The sequence below is a fragment of the Phacochoerus africanus genome, chromosome 10 (genome assembly GCF_016906955.1).
Source record: "Phacochoerus africanus isolate WHEZ1 chromosome 10, ROS_Pafr_v1, whole genome shotgun sequence".
NCBI lineage: Eukaryota > Metazoa > Chordata > Mammalia > Artiodactyla > Suidae > Phacochoerus > Phacochoerus africanus.
In genome coordinates this window covers 125,646,790-125,669,389 of record NC_062553.1, presented here as the reverse complement: position 1 = coordinate 125,669,389, position 22,600 = coordinate 125,646,790, and the positions used below count along the sequence as shown (strand labels likewise).

At 37.5% G+C, this 22,600-nt stretch overlaps 1 long non-coding RNA gene across 1 annotated transcript in view; it reads right to left on the bottom strand.

The window, feature by feature from the left end:
* Positions 1 to 22,600, bottom strand: part of LOC125137657 (uncharacterized) — a 226,940-nt gene that overhangs the window by 71,201 nt on the left and 133,139 nt on the right. Inside the window, exon 3 of the long non-coding RNA XR_007137468.1 lies at positions 7,933 to 8,001. This is a non-coding gene — a long non-coding RNA (uncharacterized LOC125137657). The remainder of the gene's footprint in view (positions 1 to 7,932; positions 8,002 to 22,600) is intronic.

Genomic DNA, 22,600 nt, shown 5'->3' with positions numbered 1-22,600 from the left:
ATATATATTTTTTGTATAACTAAATGACTAATTGACTAAATAAATGAATGAGTAGATTTTAATTGAGTTGAAGTGAACAAAACATGTGAATGGATGTTGCTGCCAAGACTTATGTTTGTGTTTGAAATATTATTGTTATTGATGTACTTTAAAACTTATGAAGAGGGAGTTCCCATCGTGGCTCAGTGGTTAACCAATCTGACTGGGAACCATGAGGTTGCGGGTTCGATCCCTGGCCTTGCTCAGTGGATTAAGGATTTGGCGTTGCCGTGAGCTGTGGTGTAGGTTGCAAACGTGGCTTGGCTCCTGCGTTGCTGTGGCTCTGGTATAGGCTGGTGGCTACAGCTCCGATTTGACCCCTAGCCTGGGAACCTCCATATGCCGCGGGAGTGGCCCAAGAAATGGCAAAAAAAAAGACAAAAAAAAAACTTATGAAGAATTTAAAAATTTGTCATTACTTTATAGCCTATTACAAGTTTTATCATTTAAAAATTATGCTACATGTTTTCATCTAAATTACTTTGGATTTGTTTTTTTTTTAAACTACAAACATCTTGACCACAATGTTCTTTACAATTTATCTAAGCCTTCCTTAAAGTTCATTATTGTCCAGGGACTTATACATAATAGAATTTATTATATATGGCATTAGTTGAAATGAATTAATTCAGCTTCTCTAAATTCTGGTATTTTGTTCTGCCTAACAAAACTAACCATTTGCCCAGTTTCCCTTCATTCATTTTCATTGAGAGACATAGTTAAATTGACTTTCACTTAATATTTTGGGACTTTTTATTTTTAACTTATTTTGTTTTTAGGGCTGCGCCTGCAGCATACGGCAGTCTCCAGGCTAGGGGTCAAATCAAAGAGCCACAGCCACTGGCCTATGCCACAGCAACGCCCAGATCCTTAACCCATTGAGTGAGGCCAGGGATCGAACCCGAAGCCTCAATGGACATTGTATTAGATTCTTAATCTGTTGAGCTACAACAGGAACTCCCGGGATTTATTTTAATCATAAGACCTTTATAAAGAATGTATCCACTTCTGATTTTTTTTTAATTTTGCTTGGTTTTTATTTTTATGACAATATACTTTGATTTCTTTTCGTGTTTATCTTTTCAGGACTTAATTATAGTTAAGTCTGAAAACTTAAGTGTGGATTTTCTATGACTGCCTCAGTAGATTTCTTTAAACGTTAGTGGAATGGAGCACTATTTAAAGGAAAGTACACTATTTTGATCGGTTTTCCACATCTAACTTACATTTTCTATTTGAAGTTAGCTTTTTTAACAGTTTAATTTTACATTATGTCAAAATCCTTAACTTTTATTTTCATATTAGAAATTTTACTTTTGAAATAATAGTGTTCTGATATTTATTATTCTTGAGTTTTCCCCCAGGTTTAATGCTAAAATTATTGTTTCATCCTACTGTCTTAATTTAATCTATTTTCTCCTTTAATTTAGTCCAGCATATTTCAACATTTTTGGTCTCATGACCTCTTTACAGTCTTAACAAGTATTGATGATCCCAAAGAGCTTTTATTTGTGTAGGTTGTCCCATCCATATTCATAATGTTAGAAATTAAGGCTAAATTAATGTTAGAAATTATTTAATTCAATCATTTAAGGTAATAATAAACTCTACATATTAACATAGTTCAGTAAAATGAGTTATATTTTCCAAAACAGAAAAAAAGTAGTAAGAAGAGTAGCACCGTTTTACATATTTGCTGATCTTTCAATAGAAAACACTTATTTCAAGAAACCAGCCTAGCGGTTATCAGGCATGAGGGAGTGGGGGAGGACTGGCAAAGCTGATCGAGGAGTACAAATTTCCAGTTGTAAGATGAGTAATTTTCTGGGGATCTAATGTACAGCCTAGAGATCACAGTTAATAATACTGTGTTATATATTTGAAAGTTGCTAAGAGAGGAGATCTTAAATATTCCTACCACAAAAAAGAAATGATAATTATGTGACATGATGCAAGTGTTAGCTAATGTTATGGTAATAATCATTTTGCAGTATATAGGTGTTTCAAATCAACATATTGTGCACCTTAAATTTACCCACTATATGTCCACTGTACCTCAATAAAGCTGGAGTTTAAAATTTTTATTTTATTTATTTTTTATTTTTATTTTTTTGTCTTTTTGCCATTTCTGGGGCCGCTCCAGCAGCATATGGAGGTTCCCAGGCTAGGGGTCCAATCCGAGCTGTAGCTTCAGGCCTATGCCAGAGCCACAGCAACTCGACCTACACCACAGCTCACGGCAACACCGGATCTCTAACCCACTGAGCAAGGCCAGGGATGGAACCCGCAACCTCATGGTTCCTAGTCGGATTCGTTAACCACTGCACCACAACGGGAACTGCTGGAGTTTTAAATTTTTAAGTGACTAATAAAAAGAAATAAAAAGAAAATGATTTTTTCAAGTCATGTTGAAAGGTCAAGAAAAATATAAGCATTGTTAGCAATGTGATCTTGAGTCACTCTTGTGATTCTTCACGGCTTATCTCACCAGAGAAATTAAATTTTTAGTTAGGCATATCAAAAATGTGGGAGCACTTTTATTCTAACATAATCCATATGCCATGATAATCTTAAAACCGGCCTGCCCTCACTTGAATCTTACCTCATATAAAAACACTGTCAGAAAATTAAAAAGTCATAAGCAATAATTACCAAACCTTCAGATGGTCCTACCTTTCTTAAATTATTAGCCCTATTCTTAAGCAACTCCCCTAGTGAGTTTATTACTATAATCTGCTTCCTTTTCTCTTATATGTAACTAACATGCCTGTTTTTCATTGAGGCATGGCGATGAATGGACTTTAGATTTAAGACTTTCAGATTATTTGAATTTATGAAAGATTTTTTCATAAATAATCACAAAACAGAATTAGAGGTTACATTAAACACACATTTGTTGAAGTGCAGAATACCATTATAAATAATTTATAAGTACTGAATTGATACTTTTTAATGGCTGCACCCATGGCATATGGAAGTTCCCCGGCCAGGGACTGAATCTGAGCTGCCCCTGTGACATACACTGCAGCTGCAGCAATGCCAGGTCTTTTAACCCATTGAGCTGAGCTAGGAACTGAACCCATGACTCCGCAGTGACATAAGCCGCCACAGTCAGATTCTTAACACACTGTGCCACAGCAGGAACTCTTGATGCATTTTTTTTTCTTTTTTTTTGTCTTTTTAGGGCTGCACCCATGGCATATGGAGGTTCCCAGGCTAGGGGTCTAATTGGAGCTGTAGCCGCCGGCCTACACCACAGCCACAGCAACGCGGGATCTGAGCCACATCTGCAACCTACACCACGGTCCAGCTCACGGCAATGCTGGATCTTTAACCCACTGAGCAAGGCTAGGGATCGAACCTGCAACCTCATGGTTCCTAGTCGGATTCGTTAACCACTGAGCCATGAACTCCGTTTTTTAAAGTAAGTAAAAATAAGAGAAGTTTAAAAATGATTTTCATTAACATAGATATACTTTCAAGGAAACTTTTTCAATAATTTATTAATAAAGCATTTAACTTACCAATAAATTGAAATAATCTAAAGCTAATTAAGGTTATGAAATACAAAATATCTTTGTATGTAATTACTTTCTATAACTACATTATTTCTTGATGATTTTATTTATAAAATTATTTTATAGTCCCTATATATTAACATAGAAAGATGTCCACAATATATTGTTGAGGAAACAAACAAACAAAAAAAGGCGGCAGGTTATAATATTCTGTGCATTCAGAATTTTTAGAAATTTACCTATATTACATTAATATTTACCTATATATGAGGAAATTGGGAAAATATATGTCAAACTGCTGACGTTATTTATAGTCCTAATAAGCGGTTAAAGAAAGGATTGTTAGCTTTGAGGGTCAGGTGGGTTAAGGGTCCTGCATTGTCCCTGCAGTGGCTCAGGTAGGTGCTGTGGCATGAGTTCAGTCCCTGGTCTAGGAACTTCTACAGCTAGAGACATGACTAAAAAGGAGAGAAAAGAAAAAAGGAAGGATTGTGTTTTACACACTTTTATATTGTTCTGGATTTGCCACTAATGAATACTATTTTATATATCTTTAAAATACATTAGATTGTCAGCAACAAAGTTTCTTCTTTCACTTTGGCAACATATTTGTATTGGTATATACCTGTCTGTAAATTGGATTATACATGCATTTATATATATTAAATATATTAATAAATATTCTTATTTTGGTAAGAAGATGGTTTTCATTTTTAACAAATTAGAATCAGAATTTTAAAACTTTCATTCCCTGGATTTCACAGCTGCATAGATGCAGCAGCTATAAGCAGTGAATCAAGAATGATCACTAGAGACAGCCTGCATATTTCGCTTAATATAAAATCCTATTATGAAACAATACTTTGTAGTTCTCTGAAATTTGAAAAAAAACAGTTGCAATATTTTAAGTTTTATAAGGTTTTTTAGTCAACTGCACTTTCCAGCGTTCTTAGTTGGATTAACGTAAATTAAGATTTTGTTCCATTGTTTTTAGTTCTATGTGCTTGTTATCTAATATGTTGGCATAGGGATAAAGAAGAAGGAGACTTTATGTCTACTGGCAACTTGTTCTGAGCCTAATTGTTCCAAATATACATAAAATATATTTGTGACTTTCACAAAACATCCAAATATGATTATTATGTATTACCAGTTATTTTAAATAACTCATATCTTTACTATTCTATAGAAAAGACTTTTTCTCAACCTTTTTATTTACCTTGAAAAATTGTTGTGTAAAAAGAAAAGTGAAATGACTGGCAGATCATGTTCACCAGGACAGAGCAGCATCTCACAGAAATTTAACCTGTACCACATAACCTGCATCCATTCATTTGTGAGAAGAGAGAGTCCGAGTGTCTGATGCAAGAAATCTCGCAGGCAACAAGAACTCAGCACAATTAGAAACACAGCAGAGAAAAAGCATGCAATCGGCTGTAACTAACCATCTTTTCAAAAAAGAATTTCTTTGAGTTCCAATCCGGACAGCTCTGTCTTGCAGACTGGGGGTGATTTTAAGGGGTGGGCTCATGGGAGTATTACTAACTAATGCTCTAGCTCACAATAGGAAATCTCAATGGACTAGCCTTCCACACTACATAGCTCTGACTCAGCCATAGTAAATTCACTTTTTGTGTTTCAGACTAACTAAAATAAGTTTGTGGTAGCAATTTTACTGAATTCTAGCTAACCTAAAGCAAAAGGAAATCATAATATGCCATTTTCCTAACCTACTGAGCGGGAACCAAGGCCAATTCTAGATTTGTCAGAGTGCTCAGTACATTGATCATGCTTCATAAAGTCAAGTAATAAGCATCTTTTAAATTCTTTCACAAAAGGAATATGGTTCACATATACCAGATTCACTGAAAAGAAGCAAAGCACTTTTCTTTCTTGCTTCATGTTTATTTTTTAATTTTTTTTCTTTTTTGCATATGCACCTGTGGCACATGGAAGTTCCCAGGCTAGAGGTTGAATTGGAGCTACAGCTGCCAGCCTACGCCACAGCCATGGCAATGTGGGATCCCAGCCTCATATGCGACCTACACCACAGCTCACAGCAACGCCAGATCCCTGACCCACTGAACGAGGCCAGAGATCGAAACCGCAGCCTCATGGATACTAGTCAGAATCGTTTCCACTGCACCATGATGGGAACACCCATTATTTTTTAATTTTTAAAATTTTATTATTATTTTTTTCTATGGCCACACCTTCAGCACATTGAAGTTCCCAGGCTAGGGGTCAAGTCAGAGCTGCATCTGAGGCCTATGCCACAGCCATGGCAACACCAGATCCGAGCTGCATCTGCAATCTATGCTGGTAATGCCAGATCCCTAACCCACTGAGTGAGGGCAGGGATCAAACCCACATCCTCATGGATACTAGTCTAGTTGGGTTCCTAACCCACTAAGCTACAATGGGAACTCAACTCATACTAAGTCAGAAAAAAAAAAAAAAAAGAAAGTATTTACTAAATATCTATGATATACAGAACACTCAGCTAACTGTTGAATTTAGACTAAGGGTAGGAAGTATTTATTCTTTTCCATTGTGCCTTTCAAATATCTTTATCATGAGTACTATTGTCAGTTAAAATACAGCCTAGGTTGTTTTTTTCAAAACATTATTTCTCCTGCAAATAGTCTCATATAAAAATATATATATATATATATATATATATATACATGCTTCTTATAAATAATCTGAAGAAAACTTGTGAAATCTTACCTTTCTCTTGGGGAAAAATGCCAATTTATTATTTTTTCATGAGGAAGATATACTCCTTCTATTCTGGAAATATTCATTCATACCATTTTCTAGTTGGTAAAACTATGATTTTAAATATTAACCATGACAAAGTCAGAAATAAATTTACTAAGTGGTACCTGGCTGCCTGTTTCCTTATCAAAGTGTGTCAGCAAGAGTTCCATCAAGAAAATAGGTAGAAAGGCAGACGCTGCAAAATATTTCAATTGGGAAATAAGTAATTCTTAGAAAAATGGTTTAGCGGCTACTGCAAAATCTCTTATCTACAGAGGTCCACACACCTTCCTGTTGCTGACAGAGGAAGGAAAACGTGACACCAACTTCTTTCATCTTGCAGATCTGATACAAATGCATCTCCTAGTGGACTCTAACTCAGAACTGGATATCAGGGATTCTGGGATATAGTTCTTTATATATATATATAACTCAATGAATTTATTACATTTATAGTTGTACTGGGATATAGTTCTTAAGTGTCTTGCTAACTCCATAAAAGGAGAATTTAGCAGGAGGGAAATGACGCTAAATTGCTAACAGATGATGTGTAGGTAGGAGGTAGGATTGAGGCAAATTCTGTCCCAGCCGGAGTTGTCCAAAGAGATTTAAGCTGTGATTTAACAGCTCATTTTATAATTACTGAGGTGAATGATAGTTATAATGTAATCCACTCTCAGTTACCCCCTTAGGAAATTTTGCTTTTTGATCCTCCCATTCTTATTTCCTCGACCACTTGGATTGGAAATTTAAATCTCCCAAGTACTTCCTAGACACTAATTTCAATGAGCTGTCAGATTAAAAACTGATAAAATAAATTACTACATATCTTCATCTACATTACTGTATATCTCTTGGGGGCATGTTAGGCGCAGGGTATGTGCTGGAAGTCATTCTGTGAGATGCAAAGATGGTCCCTGCCGTTCCAATGTTCAGACCGTTGGGAAGCAAGATGAACATACACCATCAGTATAACTCAAGACAGACTGTGTGCAACAAGGGGCAGAGGAAGAATTACAGCAGAATAGACTCCTCTGAAGTGACGATGAGGAATTGAAGAAAGCCATGGGGTGGAAATGCTTTTTTGAGGTGTAAGGATTATGACAGATGGAGTCTGAGCAAGGGGCACGACGAGACACGAGGCCAGAGTGAACAAAATGAAGAGGTTGAAGAACTCACTAGAGTTAAGCTAGCAACAGATCACAAGCCCAGATGCCCACAGGAGCCGGCAGTAATGGAAATGAAGCAGCCAGTGTACAGACTGTGGCCAGAAAAAGAATGTACAAGCCACCTAAGTAGGTGTCCCTGGTAAAAATATCGGCCCGGTGTTACCAGCTTCCAAGTGTTCAACCAAAAGTGAGAATTCATATTCTAAGGTAAAACTCCAATATTAAATGTTACCTAATTAAAACAAAAATTAAAAACCCTAGAGCCTTGTGTAAGTCAAATAAAACACACATAGAGCCCATATATGACCCAATGGCCATCCATTTGCAACCTCTGGTCAGATGCCCTCTATGACCCATGCAAGGAATTCTGGTTTCAGTCATGAATTTCACTCTCACTGGATAACATATGTTCATCCTTTAAAATCATGCATATTAAGCATTACCTCAGAAATCCTCTTTGATTCTCTTCATAAATCACTGTAGAGCTCTTATGACTTTCATTTCCAAGGGGCCTAAGTAAAGCAGAGAAATGACAGAAAAAGGAAAACAAAAAGAAGATAATCAGAAAAGCAGATACTACAGATATTTACCAATGTAACTGATACTTATCAATCAGGATTAAAGACTTGATGATTTTATTTATTTTCACTAACCAGGGAGAGGATAATAAAAATTGCCTGAAGTAGACAAAAAAAAAAAAAAAAAAAGGAGTTCCCGTCATGGCGCAGTGGTTAATGAATCCCACTAGGAACCATGAGGTGGCGGGTTCGGTCCCTGCCCTTGCTCAGTGGGTTAACGATCCGGCGTTGCGTGAGCTGTGGTGTAGGTTGCAGACGTGGCTCGGATCCCGCGTTGCTGTGGCTCTGGCGTAGGCCGGCAGCTACAGCTCCGATTGGACCCCTAGCCTGGGAACGTCCATATGCCACATGGGAGTGGCCCTATAAATAGCAAAAAGACAAAAAAATAAAAATAAAATAAATAAATAAATAAAAATTGTCTGAAGTAGAGGAAATGTTGACTTTTCTGGAATAATAATTATTAAATAGTAGAGGCATACCTTGCTAATAAATCCAATGCATGCAGTTATTTAAAATCCAGTCTACTGTAATGTATAAAATATCCTGTTACACTTGTAGATATTCTTTCTCAAAATTGCTTATCAATTAATTTCTCCAAAACTGCGTGATTGTACCATCGAACATAACAGGAAAAAGGACAATAGCAACAGGACACATGCCAAAAAAATAGCCTTTGTTCTTGTCTTTCTCTATAAGCAGTTTTGAACTGGGTTGAATGTTGTAGCAGTGAAAACTGGATCCATTTTTTGCAAAGAATTTAACAAAAGAAGCAAGTAACATAAGCCATTACAGAGATGGGATTAAGATGGCGGAACAGAAGGACTGGAGCTCAACTTCTCTCCTGAAAACAACAAAATTCACAACTAAAGACTGAGCAATCTTCACTCAAATGGACTAGAAACCTTAAAAAAGATATCCTACTCCAAAAGACAAAGAGAAGGCCACATCAAGAGGTAGGAGGGGTGATTTCGTGATATAAACAACCCCATACCTCCCGGGTGGGAAGCCCCACAGACTGAAAACTAACTGGTTCACAGAGACTCACCTGCAGGAGTGAGAGTTCTGAGCCCCACATCAAACCCTCAGGTGCGGGGAGCTGGCACTGGGAGAAAGAGGCCCTGGAGCATCTGGCATTGAAGGCCAGTGGGGCTTGTGCACAGGAGCTCCACAGGACGGGGGGAAACGGAGACCCCATTCTTAAGGCAAACACAGACTTTCACGTGCACTGGGTCCCAGGGCAAAGCAAAGTCTCCAAGGGAATCTGGGTCAAACCTGACTGCAGTTCTAGAGGACATCCTGGGAAAACAGGGGTGAACGTGGCTTGTTGTGAGGGAAGGACACTGAAGGCAATACTCTCGGGAATATTCAGCAGTTTGCCTTTCTCTGGAAGGGGCCATTTTGGGAAAACCTGCCCCACCCTTCAGTCAGCTGCTGAGAAGCCCCAGGGAAGACAACAATCCAGATGGGATCACAGCCCCGCCCCTCAGTAAACTGGCTGCCTAAAGACCCCTCAGGCACACAGCTGCCTCTAATCCCATCCGGAGACTAAGCCCCACCCACCAGAGGGATTAGAATCAGCTCCACCTACCAGTGGGCAGGCATCAGCCCCTCCCATCAGGAAGCCTACAGCAAGCCCCCATACCAACTTCAGCCACAAGGAGGGCAGACACTAGAAGTAAGAGAGGCTACAACTCTAGTATCTGTAAAAAGGTCACCACATCAAAAACCTATACAAATGAAAAGACAGAGAACTATAACTCAGATGAGGAAGAAAGGGAAGACCCCAGAAAATCAGCATAAGCCATTACATAAAGTTTCTATTTTCAATCAAACAGGCCAATGTTAATACTGAATTATCTATGTTAGTACTTCTGATCACTTAAGTCTTCCGTGTGTGATCTGCCACCAGGGGAAATCACATTTATCTGAATTTCAAGGTAGGATAGTCCTCCTTGGGAGAATCGCTTTTAATAGTGTCCTTATGCACTCAGAAAACATTTCAAACTAGAAACTTGGATAGATATTTGAACTGAGCTTTTCCCAATAGCTGTGCTGTTTCAATAACATGGTAGAGTACCTAATGCAACATAATGAAAAAGATGGACAATAAAATCAACAATTTCAGAACAAGAAAAAAACCACCTGACAATGTTCTCTTTGCTTACGAGGTACCGCTTCACAGAACAAGCACTATAGAGTGTAGGTAAGCATACATACTTTCAGCTTCAAGACAAAGAATAAAAATCTAAAAAGGTAAAAATGAAAATGTGTGCTATTCCGCTGCTATGTGGCTGAGAGTTATAAAGGCCCTATGAACAATATTGAGTTTGGGGTGGCACAATCATATCACGAAAGATTTAGCTTCACTCCGCAAACTCAATATAGGGCAATAACAGTCTATTACAAGCAGAGCAATACAACGTCAAAGGAATGTTTAAAAGAACCAGACAGAACCTTTAAATCAACACAATTGAGTTATTTTCCCCCAAAGGAAGCACCATGGGAGAGCTCATAGCAGGGTTTTTCAAGAGGTATTACTAATTTACCAGAAGTTATATTTAATACACTTTTAAAATGTGGTTTGTAAGCTTTCTCCGCTGTTTAGAACACAGAGCAATAAATTAAAAGAGAATCGGTCCCCAAAGAGCAAGAGACTGGGAGGAAAAAAATGACAATAGTTTTATTCTTTGGGGTTTAATATTTCAAATAATTTTTTCCACAGCTGAAAAGGATATATTGGATCTTTTCTTTTCTAATTTCAATAAGGGTCTTCAAATCTTAACCTAGAGGAATAATAGAAAATTTTTACTAAAACTAATATTCAAAAATCTATTTAAAATAGTAACATTCTTCATAACGTTTTAGAAAAATAATGCATTCTCTTTAGCATCTCCAATAAAGAAGCAAACAGTGGAGTTCCCATTGTGGTGCAAATGAACCCGACTAGTATCCATGAGGACGCAGATTTGATCCTTACCCTGGCTCAGTGGGTCAAGGATCTGGCATTGCCAGGAGCTGTGGTCTGTCTCACAGACGCGGCTCGGACTCCATGTTGCTGTGGCTGTGGTATAGGCTGGCAGCTGTAGCTCTGATTTGACCCCTATCCTGGGAACTTCCACATGCTGCAAGTATGGCCCTAAAAAGCAAAAAAAAAAAAAAGAAGAAGAAGAAGAAGTAAATTTTATTCTGCCTTCTTAGGACTGAAACATTTGAGAGATTGAGTTTCTTATCCAGGTCATGTCAAAAACGATGGTAGAATTTATTGTGGAGTAACACTATTCATTGGCAGTTCTTAGACATTTATTTTTCGCATTTTACTATTTCCACATACACTTTTATATAATTGTTTAGCTTACTAAAAAATTAAAAATAATAAGATTATTTTTCTATGTATAAAAAGATGTTACTTTTCTACATGCATATAAGCAGCAAACCTATATAACAGGTTTTATTTTTATAAACTTAAGTCTAAATCCAGGCATTTGTATTTTTCATAAAGATAAAGTGAACAATTGAGTATTACAGAAACTTGTCATCATCTATTAATGTCTGATATTTGCACACATAGTCATAAATGTCTATATGATAGCAATAGACCTGCTCCTCCAATTCTTTCAAAAGATTTTGTCTTTGGCTTAGCATTTTTGTTGTGGCTTAAGTTATTCTGATTTGTACCAGAGATATGTATGCAAAAAAAGCTTTAAATTCTAGATAATTTGTATCTATAATGGCCTTTCAGTACATGAATTTTTTTAGTGCTGAAAACACACCCACAGCAGGTGCATGAAACTGCCTATAACACATGGCATATGGGAAAGTACTAGGGTTTGTCCCTTTTGATATAGAACAGTTTTATTGGCATCATACTGTAAGATTTTGTAATAAATCAGAGAGTATATGGATTTATACTCATGTATCTGGTGTTAGAAAATATTTAATTTATGTTTATAATGCTTTTAATTTTATAACCAGCTTCCTAAATTTATTTTCAATTGACTTTTATGTCAAGACCATTTCATTTGAAATTGCCATTACTGCATAATCTTTTTCAGATAATTGAGTTGTGTTGCTCTTTTTCTTTTGGGAAGGATGTCCTTTTTCCAACTTCATCCAACTTCTTCATACTAATATTGTGAATTTAAAAATAAAATTCTGAACCATGTTTGTTATACTCTTGCCTGGGGAGTAGAAACTAATTTCATCAGTTATTGCAATACCTTGGTGAGTTTTCCTAGTTATTTTGAAACAATTGCTGTGAATGTGACAGAATTTTCATATTTTATATTGATGTGATTAGGGTATGTGTTTACAACATGTGTTGGCAGGTTTATAAAGGTTAGCTTGTTTATAACTCTCAGACCTGCTCCATTAAAATAACAACTAGGAATTCACATTTTCCCCTATCCATTCAACCAATTCTACCACTAAGATCCAACATGCAACAAGGAGCCTCATGCCATATGCAGTTCCAATGTCATAAAAACAGCCACCCTGATATTTGTGCACTGCCTGATGTCAGCACAGTTATTAAAAGAACGGATACTCTGGAATCAAACCTGACTTTGAAATTCTGCTCTTCTACTTCATAGCTATATAATTATGCTTCAGTTTCTCTTCTATAAACAGAAAAAACAATAATATTTGCAGGTTACTATAAGGATTAAATCAGATTTTGTTTATAAAATGCCTAGCACTGTGGCATATTGTATGTCCTCATGATATAGAACAGTTTTATTGGCATCATACTGTAAGATTAATAACATCATGAGATGTTAGCCTTATGAATATGAAAAAATATGTTCAGAAATGTTCTGACACCTTCCAATTACTGTCATGGGTATTATAAAGTTTACCCAACCATGGAACCTACTGGCTGTGATAAAACAAAATGGGAGTGTTGACTCTTGTGCAGAGATTATAGAACCAACACCTGTTGCCTAACAGTAGTGGGACTCATACCAAATATCAATGAATGAGTAACCACCTTAAACAGTTATCACAGTCATAAGGCAGTTGGTTCTACAGTCTAGACCTGTTTAAGAATTGAACCGAGTCACCTGCTGACTATAACAGCCATTCAGAGGAGTGATATAAAATTTAATGTTGGTGATTATCTCTTATGATACAACATCATGTGCATACTGCCTTCTAAGTCTTGATTAAAAGACATTTTAGAAATGATACTTGGGAGTGTTTCAGTAACAGGAGTGAAGCACCATCAATTTTTACTAAACCAAGGCATGTAAAAAGACTGCAGCTCAGTGGCATCTACAGTATTTTTAATTAAGGTAAAGAGGAGGCTACAATTATTGTCAGAAAGAGGCAATTCATAGCAAAGTTGGCTTAACAAATTTTTTAAAAAATGGATCATATTCTTTCAACAGTGAAGCTTGAAACAAAAATTACAACAAATGTCTTAAGGTTTTATTAATTTTCTTTCAACATTTGGTGTTCATTGACCAACTTTATGCACGAGGGAGTATGGCTTCTTCCCGATTTGAATGTCCCTGTTTATCCTTAACCACTTCCTATAAAATGATGGAAGCAGACTGTGCTTTCACTATTTCCTAGTTGACCACCAGAACTCTCTTAGAAAACACCCTTTCTTCCTAAAACAATGCTAGGCGTGGCATGGAAATAGTTGGAGTTAACACTATCTTATAGGTACATTCATTTAATACATATTAGCTACTTTCATTTGTGGTTACAGATACTTATTTGAGCTTACTCTGAGTCTATTACTTTCCTTAAAATTTTGTAGGCAGAATTTATGTTTTCTACTTTCTCCCCCTATTTCCTTGGTACTTGGTACAGTGCGCTTCAAAAGCCCTTAGATATGGCATATAGTACGTACTCAAGAACATAACAAAGGATAAGTTTGTTTAAGGTCTATTAAAAGATCGAGGTGTCTTTAATGGTCTGAGTGGTTCAAATTTGTACTTTTATTATTTTTTAAATTTAGTAGGGATCAAAACCTTTACCTGAGGAATTGATACTACTTTGGCATATTTTCAGATATTGCACAGCAAATATGAGTAAATCAATGAATTAATGCATGAGGACAGATGGGGGATTTCCAAGGTCTTTCTACAAATCACAGTCCATTAATGCAAACTAAGAATTTCTAGTCATTAAAATCAATGATATCTGTGACTTTCTCAAATACAAAACAAAATGTAAGTATTACATTAATTTATCTCAATAGTTGTTGATGAGCAGGGGGAGGTTCCCATTTATCCCCAATCTAGAGACCATGTTGATCATAAAACAAGTCCAAGGATCTGAAACTTTAGTGAAAGTTGGCAATGGTTTCAAAGAAGCAACTCTAGGTCTACTATTCTTGGGTCTGAGAGATATCTGGGATCCCGGATCCTGAGGACTACTTCAGTCCAGAAATGAATCCCACCTAAACCTTCAATATTCCTCAAGATTAGACTAATCTCATATAATTTGGGGGTGGGATGCCAACATTTTCTTTTTCTTTTCTTTTTTTTTTTTTTTGTCTTTTTAGGGTCATGCCTGCAGCATATGGAGGTTCCCAGGTTAGGGATCGAATCAAACCTGTAGCCCAAACTGGAGATGTAGCTGCTGGCCTAGGCCACAGCCACTGCCATGCTAGATCTTAGCAACGTTCGCGACCTACACCACAGCTCACGGCAATGCCGGATCCTTAACCCACTGAGCAAGGCCAAGGATGGAATCTGCGTCCTCATGGATACTAGTCAGGTTCGTTTCCACTGAGCCACAATGGGAACTCTCCAAGCTTTTTTCCAATTAGGATTTTTCTAATGAGTACCCTACTATTTCTACTGCTACCAGAGCCCACGTCGGCAGTCACGCAGCTGCATATGATGGTACGTGCCAGGTTATTCTACTCTCCTCTCCTCTTACTCTTCCTAATAAAATTCTAGGCATCCTTAAAGAGCTGGCCAAAATATAATTTCTTTTCTCAATTCTTTCAAGAGTCATTTCCAAACCTTATTACTCACACGTCCATTACCTCCCTCCTTAGTTCAGCCATTTGCTTATTTATTCAACAAATATTATTTGAGCATCTGTTATGCAACAAGCACTGTTCTTTGTATGTGGTATGAGCCAAACAGATAAAAACTCCTGCCCTTGTAATGCCTACTTTCTAATGGAAGAATACTTATTCCTTCTATGTTCCCAAACTGTTTTTATTGAAGGGCCATGGTATACATAACTTACCCTGAAATGGTTCAAAATTTATGTGTATGCATGTGCAAAAAGAAGATGAGAATGTGAGCCAACAATTAATCAAATGAGGTAAATGATAATAATAAGTGAATCTACAGCAAGTATTAGGATGCTATTTTAATTATAATTATTTTTGGAACTTTTCTGAGAGGTTAAAATTATTTCCAATGAAAAGATAAAAATGAAAAAACAGCTCTGCTAAAGCAGCATACACAAGAAGAAAAACACTGCTGTTTCCCATACTCTGGTATGTAATAGAGTATGCCTAAAGCCATTATGCAGAAAACCAGGAATTATTGTGCACCCACATCTCAGGTGAACTTGATTCCAATTAATGTAGTAGGCAGTCTTGGTAGTTAACTAAACTGCCTTCAAATCAAAGGCAGTGTAGTACACAGGTCATGGGATTGGGTTAACTGTAAAAAGCCTCGTTCTTAAGTCCCCAGGTGATACCTGACACACTCAAGCACTAACTTTGTAGGCGTGGGTACAGAAGATAAGCAAAAAGTCACACAGTGGTTCCTTTGCATTTGGCCCAGCGGCCAGGTTTAAAAGGACAAACAGGCTACACTGCATGGAAGGTGAAATGCTTAAATGTCAGAGGAGCATTGTTAGGACCTATCTGTATGCACAGCAACTATCATGTGTTCCAAAAAAGAAGAGAGTACATTTCATGAAGGGAAACGAGAATAAAAGACTGTATCCTGTTTTACCGTTCCCAGAAGACACAGAAAAAAATCTTTTAACAATTTGAATGGTGTTGACTTCACTGACCTAGTATTGTGTCAGTCTCAACACCAAGGGAAAATATACAAAGTGTTTACATATTTCTCATCTGAGGGCACAACAGGGCAGCCAATCGGCATTCCTCTTCACTTTTACAGAGGCCACATCTACTTTCTGACAAATTTCAGTACAATAACTAAGAGCTATAAATCTTGACTGCTTCTTTTGCCTTATATGCACCCTACTACAGGTTTTACGAAAGGATGGATGGGGAAAGATTTATCCCCTCTAAAAACACATTAGCTAAATAAAGATTTGGGGTTTTTTTTGTTTTTTTGGGGTTTTTTTTTTTTTTTTTTTGCTTTCTGACAGGTAATTTTTTTTTTTTTTGGTCTTTTTTTGTTGTTGTTGCTATTTCTTGGGCCGCTGCCGCGGCACATGGAGGTTCCCAGGCTAGGGGTCCAATCGGAGCTGCAGCCACCGGCCTACGCCAGAGCCACAGCAACAGCAACGCGGGATCCGAGCCGCGTCTGCAACCTACACCACAGCTCACGGCAACGCCGGATCGTTAACCCACTGAGCAAGGGCAGGGACCGAACCCGCCACCTCATGGTTCCTAGTCGGATTCGTTAACCACTGCGCCACGACGGGAACTCCCCTGACAGGTAATTTTTTATTTCATCTTTTTAAAGTATATTTCCTGTATAAATGGAATTATTTAGCTGAAATTATTTGAAAAGTAAATTGAATATTTATTATACAGTGATGGAAGAATTCTTTGTCCTTTTCTCAATAAAGTGAGATTCTCTGGATGAGACTGAGATGTTCAAACTCAGGTGTAACTAATAGGGAGAAGTCTAACAGGGTTGAAGTTGCCAGAAAGGAGAGGAAGAATATCAACACTCAGAGGAGAGGAACTCTCTGGCTTGCTTGCCACACAATCTTAGGGACCCCCTCTATCAGTTCTCAAGTATTGCTCACTTTATAAAACCCTTTGTTCAAAACAACAGACTTCTTTCTGTATCATCTTCTGTTCTTTTTTTTCAGTGAGTGGGAAGATTGCAGTTTGGTTAATTTAATGAAGCAGAGATGAAAGGGAAGAAAAGTTAGGGCCTTAAATTTCAATTTTCTCTATTAAAAATAGGTGGGAGGTTTTCCCCTAGGGCAAATCACTACATCTCTTTAGACTTGTTTTGTCTGATTTAAAACTTGTGAGGGAGTTCTCTTAGTGGCTCAACAATAATGAACTCAACTACTATCCATGAGGTTGGGGATTCTACCCCTAGCCTCGCTCAGTTGGCTAAGGATCCAGTGCTGCCATGAGCTGTGGTGTAGGTCACAGATGCAGCTCAGATCTGGTGTTGCTATGTCTGTGGTGTAGGCTGGCAGCTGTAGCTCTGATTAGACTCCTAGTCTGGGAACTTCCATATGCCACAGCTGTAGCCCTAAAAAGCAAAAACAAACAAAAACAAACTTGTGAAACATATAAAGAATTAAATTGTTGAAAGAGATTACAACTATTAACATGAGTTTCATTTAAATAATAAGCAAATTCTAAGGAATATAGATCTAGTCAGAACTCCTACTTGATCCCTGAGCAAGTTACTTTGCCTGCCTCATTAAGTCCCAGTTTTGCAGTTTGTAAAATGTTGATAATACAAATACTTGCCTCATAAGTTTCTGAAAAGACTAATTAAGATAATAACGGGGCTTGGTAAACAGTAAGTGTAAACAGATATTAGTTATTGCTGTTTTCACTACAATTATATGAAGAGTACTCTGTTGACCATCCATCATTCATGGTGATGGATTTGCTCACACCACTTGAACTGTCTTTTCAAGAACCCTTGTTCCATCATTGTGTCTCCATTTTTCCTAAGTGCTATTATAGATTCTCTACCTTTGGAGATTATAAGTTTACATGTCTGGTTCTTCTTACTGGGATAAAAAGCTCCTTTAGTGCAGAGATGATGTCTTTTGGCTCTGGACCATAGAACAGAGGCCGGCCAGCACCCAACCTAGAACTTATTAAAGTTTATTAGGCACTAACCAGTGCTAGACCCTGCTACAAACATCTAAACTGCATTATCTCAATCTTAAATGAATGTTATCTCATCCTACCTCTGTGAGATGGGGTGTATTACAGTACAATCTTAATTTACAGATAAGGAAACTGAGGCATTGAGAGGTTGAAAACTTGATGAAGATCACATAATAAAAGGTGAAGCTGGTGATTTGATGCTGGGCTGTCTTTCTAGAGAGCCTGCACACTTATCCATCTTGTACATTGCTTCTTAGGGAATGTGCAATATATATAAACACTAGGACATGTTCCCATTCTCCTTAGGCAAATGATATGTTAACCACATGAAACCAGCTGGGGCATATGCTCATACTTTTTGTTCTAAGGAGAATAAGACAAAAGGGTGCTCTCCCAACTAGATTAAGTAGGACGTTTTTATTAATTCTAAATGAGAAAACCGAGTCCCAAGAGTGAAACCAACTACCTAAAATCACTCAGTTGATTCAAGTTAACCATCCCCTAGTCAAGGGATTTTCAAACTTTAACATGCATCAGAATTACACAGAAATTGTTAAAACATAGGTATGGAAACCCCATCCCAAGGTTTCTTATTCAGTATATCTGGGATATTTGATTTCTAGTAAGCTTCTTATAATGCTGATCTGGAAACTATATTGAAAAGCACTGTCCTGGACAAAGTCAATTTATAGTCCTATACTATACAACTTCACAATGCCTTGACTCATTACCTGAAGTCATAAAACATTTGTAAATTGTTTTTCATGCATAATCATGCAGCCTGGCATCACAGATACCAGACCATGATTTTCATTTATAAATTTAGGAAATGGAATTTCAGGGAGTGACGTCAGCATCATGGTGGAATGAGATGCTCCATTTCTCTCTCCTTGAATCTAAAACTAGTAAAATATCTGTAACTCAAAAAAAAAAAAAAGTTTCCTGTACCCAACATACCAGGACACCAGAGAGATACATACATCTTTATATCTAAAGGGGGGTAGAATACTGGAACACATAGAAGAGGTGGAAATAGGAGGACAGGGGAGCCAGTGCCTGTGATCCTGGCCTCCCAACTGTAGTGGCTGAGCCCACAGCCCCAGAGAACCCGGTAGTACAAGAAAAGGTAGTGCATGTGACCCCAGCCTCCCTGCTGCAGCAGCACCCATGGACAAGGAATGAGACAGCAGAGGTGGCAGGGCTCATCCCTCCAGTTCCAGCATCCTACCACAAATCCAGCATCCTACCCCTCACTTGCAATGACAGCAGAAAACATGACAACCCCAGATATGCCAAAGGTGCCCACAACCCTGGATCCTCATCCTACCCTCCACCACAGTGCCAGTGCCATGTCCCAGGTGATCCCAGATGTCAAAGAGGCATCTGCCATCCCCATGCCCAGGTGGTAACACCAGCAACAGCAGCAACAACAGCAGCAGCAAGGCACCTGCAAACTCCAGCAGAGGTGGTAGAGGGTAGGAAGTGCCAATTCTCAACTATAGACAGAGGCAACTCAGGTTGGGGGTGGGGGGGAAGCTTGTGCTATAGTGCCATCTACTGAGAAAAGAAAGACCTCTAATCACCATACTGTTGAACTGTTAGAATCCAAGTAAAAAGCTCTATCTAAATAAGAAAGGTGTTTACTACTCTCTCTTCTCTTTTTTGGTTTGGCCATACCCACAATATATGGAAATTCCCAGGCCAGGGACTGAATCCGAGCTACATCTGCAATCTATGTGCCATGTGATAACTCTAGGTATTTACTACTTCAAATGTGCCAGCAGAGGAACAACTCATCAAGCACCATTAAAAACCAAGGTAAAATGGTATCATAAAAATAAAATGATAATTTTCCAGAAACCAAACTTAAAGTCACATATTGTGATCTAACTGATAAAGAAGTCAAAATAGGAGTTGCCACAGTGGTGCAGTGGATTAAGGATCTGGCATTGTCTCTGCAGTGGCTTGGGTTGCTGCTGAGTCTCAGGTTTGATCTCTAGCCTGGTACAGTGGGTTAAGGATCCGGTGTTGCCACAACTGTGACAGAGGTTGCAGCTGTGGTTCATATTCAATCCCTGGCCTGAAAATTTTCACATGCCACAGATGCAGCCCTTCCCCCCGCCAAAAAAAAAAAAGAATTCAAAATAGCTGTCATGCAGAAACTCGGTGAGCTACAAGAAAACTCAGAAAAACACTCTAATGAGCTCAGGAATAAAATTAATGAATAGAAAAAGTACTTTACCAAATGAATTGAAACTCTAAAAAAGAACCAGTCATGAATTCTGAAACTGAAGAACTTGAAAAATGCATTAGAAGGTATTGCAAATAGAACAGGCTATAAGGAAGACAGAATTAGCATGCTCAAAGATAGAAATCTAGAAATGATTAAGGTAGAAGAGGAAAGAAAAAAGGTTTTTTTGTTTGTTTTTGTCTTTTTAGGGCTGCACCCACAGCATACGGAAGTTTCCAGGCTAGGGGCAGAATCAGAGCTGCAGCTGCCAGCCTACACCAAAGCCACAGCAACAAAGGATCTGAGCTGCATCTGTGACTAAAAAAACCTATGAGATGCAGCAAAAGCAGTTCTAAGAGGAAAGTTTATAGCAATACAAGCCCACCTCAGGAAGCAAGAAAAAGCTCAAATAGACAACCTAACTTTATATCTAAAGCAGCTTTAGAGAGAAGAGACAAGACCTAAAGTTAGTAGAAGGAAAGAAATTATAAAGATCAGAGCAGAAATCAATGAAATAGAAATGAAGAAAGCCATAGAAAAGATCAATGAAATGAAAAGCTGGTTCTATGAAAGATCAAAAAAAAAATGATAAATCCTTAGCCAGACTTAGCAAGAAAAAAAGAGAGAGGACTCAAATCAATAAAATTAGAAATGAAAAAGGAGAAGTAACAATGGACATCACAGAAATACAAAGGATCATAAGAGACAACTATATGTAACTATACACCAATAAAACAGAAAACCTAGAAGAAATGGATAAATTCTTAGAAAGGTACAATCTTCCAAGACTAAACCAAGCCAACTAATCTATGACAAAGGAGGCAAGGATATACAATGGAGAAAGCCCCTTCGATAAGTGGTGCTGGGAAAACTGGACAGCCACACGGAAAAGAATGAAATGAGAACACTCCCTAACACATACACAAAAATAAACTCCAAATGGATTAAAGACCTGTATACAAGACCAGACACTATAAAACTCTTAGAGGAAAACATAGGCCAAACACTCTCTGACATAAATGACAGCAACATCTTCTTAGATCCACCTATCAGAGTATTGACAACAAAAATAAAAATAAACAAATGGGACCTAATCAAACTTCAAAGTTTCTGCACAGCAAAGGAAACCCTAAATAACACAAAAAGACAACTCACAGAATGGGAGAAAATCTTTGCAAATGAATCGACTGACAAGGGATTAATCTCCAAAATTTATAAACACCTTCTGCAGCTCCATACCCAAAAAACAAACAACCCCATCAAAAAATGGGCAGAAGATCTAAACAGACAGTTCTCCAAAGAAGACATAGAGATGGCCGAGAAACACATGAAAAGATGTTCAACATCACTCATTATTAGAGAAAAGCAAATCAAAACCTCAAAAAGAATGAAATACCAGCATTTTTAGCAACATGGATGGACCTAGAAACTATCATGCTAAGTGAAGTCTGCCATACAGTGAGACACCAACATCAAATGCTTTCACTGACATGTGGAATCTGAAAAAAGGACAGACGGAACTTCTTTGCAGAACAGATGCTGACTCATAGACATTGAAAAACTTATGGTCTCTGGAGGGGTGGGGGGATGTGCTTGGGCTGTGGGATGGAAATCCTGTGAAATCAGATTGTTATGATCATTACACAACTACAGATGTGATAAATTCATTTGAGTAATAAAAAAATGAAAAAAAAATAAATAAAAAATAAAAATAAATTAAAAAATTAAAAAAAGAAGATGTGGTACATATACACAATAGAATATGACTCAGCCATTAAAAGGAATGAAATACCGGCATTTTTAGCAACATGGATGGACCTAGAAATTTTCATACTAAGTGAAGTCAGTCAGACAATGAGACACCAACAGCAAATGCTATCACTTACATGTGGAATCTGAAAAAAGAACAGAATGAACTTCTTTGCAGAACAGATACTGACTCACAAACTTTGAAAAACTTATGGTTTCCAAAGGATACAGGTTAGGGGGTGGGAGGATAAGCTGGGGTTTGGGATGCTATAAAATTGGGTTGTGATGACCACTGTACAATTATAAATGTAATAAATTCATTAATAATAATAATAAAGAGACCTTCCCAGAGAAACAAAAACTAAGGAAGTTCATCGCCATTAGACCTGCCTGAAGAAATGTTGAAAGGAGATTTTCCACCTGAAATGAAAAGGCAAAAACATACAAAACTCTGAGTAAGTGATAGACAGAAATCAGAAAACTGCAAATCTATATCAGAATAAGTTGTTAAATATTTAATTATAGCATAAAGTTTTAAAAGAAAATAGGAAAAACAACTATAGCTACTT